The sequence below is a fragment of the Malaclemys terrapin genome, chromosome 15, assembly GCF_027887155.1.
Source record: "Malaclemys terrapin pileata isolate rMalTer1 chromosome 15, rMalTer1.hap1, whole genome shotgun sequence".
Taxonomy (NCBI): Eukaryota; Metazoa; Chordata; order Testudines; family Emydidae; genus Malaclemys; species Malaclemys terrapin.
The window spans coordinates 13,448,594-13,451,093 of record NC_071519.1 but is presented as its reverse complement, the minus strand read 5'-3'; the positions used below and the strand labels follow the sequence as shown (position 1 = coordinate 13,451,093).

The 2,500-nt window shown below is 69.9% G+C and overlaps 1 non-coding gene across 1 annotated transcript; it reads left to right on the top strand.

The window, feature by feature from the left end:
- Positions 1-1,810: 1,810 nt before the first annotated feature.
- Positions 1,811-1,929, top strand: LOC128823958 (5S ribosomal RNA). Its single transcript, XR_008442190.1, has one exon. It is a non-coding gene; the product is annotated as a 5S ribosomal RNA (ribosomal RNA).
- Positions 1,930-2,500: the final 571 nt, after the last annotated feature.

Below are 2,500 nucleotides of genomic sequence, written 5' to 3'. Positions count from 1 at the left end.
AGGCTGAGCTCCGGTTCTCACAGGCTCTGAAAAACCTGTCCTCACAAATCTCCGCACACAGTCCTCGAAAGACGGGTCGAAAAAGCCAAAGCCCCGCCTTCGGCGGTACGAAACTGGAACCGGGCGCCACCTCGTGGTTCCCTCGGTCGGCCGAGACGGCGTTGGGCGACCCCTTCCGGACATCCGCGAGACGACCGGCCGTCAGGTCAACCCATTCGCTCCAAAGGGGTTGACCCGGTGGCCGGGAGGGGACTTTGAAAATTTTTCAGACTTGGAAAACTTTTTTTTTTTTTTTTTTTTTCCCCCCAGCCCGCTTCCTCCGGGTTGACCCGGTGGCCGAGCGTCTCACCGTCCCCGGACGCAGCGAGGTACTGCCTCCCGGCCGTCAGGATCGGGCCCACGGAAGTCTGATTTTTTAAAAAAAATTGCCGACGCCACCGCGGAGGGCTACCCGGCCACCCCGGGCCCCGGAGCCGGAAAAGGGAAGAAAAGGATCGGGCCCACTAGAGACATGGACCCGGCCGCCAAGCAGGCCGCCCTGGGCTCACCCTCCCCGGCCGCAGCGAGGGACATCCTCCCGGCCGACAGGATCGGGCCCCTGGAAGTCTGGGGGGGGGGGGGGAAATCCGCCTCACGCCTCCGAGGAGGGCTGCCCGGGCGGGCCGGGCCCCGGAGCTCGGAAAAAAAAAAAAAAAACACCCCAAAAAAGGATCGGGCCCACTAGAGACATGGACCAGGCCGCCCTGGGCTCACCCTCCCCGGCCGCAGCGAGGGACTGCCTCCCGGCCGACTGGATCGGGCCCCTGGAAGTCTGGAAAAAAGAATGGAACCTGACGCCTCCGAGGAGGGGGCGCCCAGGGAAGGAGGGAGATCCGGGTCGACCTGGTGACCGGACGGGAAAGCGGCCACCGGGCGTGCCCGTTCAAACCTAGGGGTTGACCTGGCGGCCGGAAAGCAAACCGGCCACTGGCTAGCCCCGTCGGCAACCTACGGGTTGACCTGGTGGCCGGGAAGCGAACCGGCCAGCAGGTGAACCCGTTCGATTCCACGGGTTGACCTGGTGCCCGGGAGGGGACTCTGAAAAATGTTCAGCCCTTTCGGCTCGGGGTTGACCTGGTGGCCGAGAGGGGACTCGGACGGCAGGCAAGCCGCCCTGGCCTCACCCACCCCGGCCGCAGCGAGGGACTGCCTCCCGGCCGACTGGATCGGGCCCCTGGAAGTCTGGGGGGAAAAAGAAAATGGAACCTGACGCCTCCGAGGAGGGGGCGCCCAGGGAAGGAGGGAGATCCGGGTTGACCTGGTGACCGGACGGGAAAGCGGCCACCGGGCGTGCCCGTTCAAACCTACGGGTTGACCTGGTGGCCGGGAAGCGAACCGGCCAGCAGGCGAACCCGTTCGATTCCATGGGTTGACCTGGTGCCCGGGAGGGGACTCTGAAAAATTTTCAGCCCTTTCGGCTCGGGGTTGACCTGGTGGCCGAGAGGGGACTCGGACGGCAGGCAAGCCGCCCTGGGCTCACCCTCCCCGGCCGCAGCGAGGGACTGCCCCCCACCCACCCACCCCCCCCCCCGGCTGACAGGATCAGGGCGCACTGGATGTCCGGGACAATATTTTCCCCGACGCCGGGGAGGGCGGGCGGGCGGAGGGGCTCTGGCGGCCAGCCCGGGCCCCGGAGCTCGAGAAGGAAAAAAGGACCGGGCCCGCGAGAGACGGGGGCCCTGCCGCAGGGGGGCAGTCCGACCGGGGCTCACCGTGCGGCAGGCCCGGGCGTCGGCAGGGGAAAGCGGGCGAGGAGGCGCGGGGGCCGGGTGCCTACGGCCATACCGGACCGAACGCCCCCGATCCCGTCCGATCTCGGAAGGTAAACCGTCCCGGGCCTGGCTAGTACTTGGATGGGTGACCGCCTGGGAATCCCAGGTGCCGTAGGCAGCTTTTCCCGGTCCGAGCCAGCTCTCTCTCCTTTTCTGGGGAGGAAGGAGAGGGGGGGGACGGGCCGGAAAGCCCCTCGTCGCTCCTGCCGAGTCGGAGGTCGCGGCCGCAGGTCGCGGGTCTGGGCGCCTGGGGTCCGGCTCCCCACCCGGCTTCCTCCGCGGAGGACCCACCGAAGCCGCTGGGGGAGACCCCGGGCATGGGGCGGACTGGCCCGGACCCTCCCGGCCGCCGGCCCGCAGGACCGCCCCGAATCCCCCCGCCCCGCGGCCACCCAGGCCAGGCCTGGCCAGGCGGGACGGACGGCGGGTGTCCAGCGCCCAGCGGCTTCCGCCAGCGGGGACCCACGGCCCCCAAAGCCGCAGGGGGAGGCCCCGGGCCCGGGACGGACTCGCTCGGACCCCCTGCGCCCGGGCGCCGGCTCGCGGGACCGCCCCGAATCCCCCCGCGGCCACCCAGGCCAGGCCTGGCCAGGCGGGACGGACGGCGGGTGTCCAGCGCCCAGCGGCTTCCTCCAGCGGGGACCCACGGCCCCCAGAGCCGCAGGGGGACACCCCGGGGCCGGGACGGA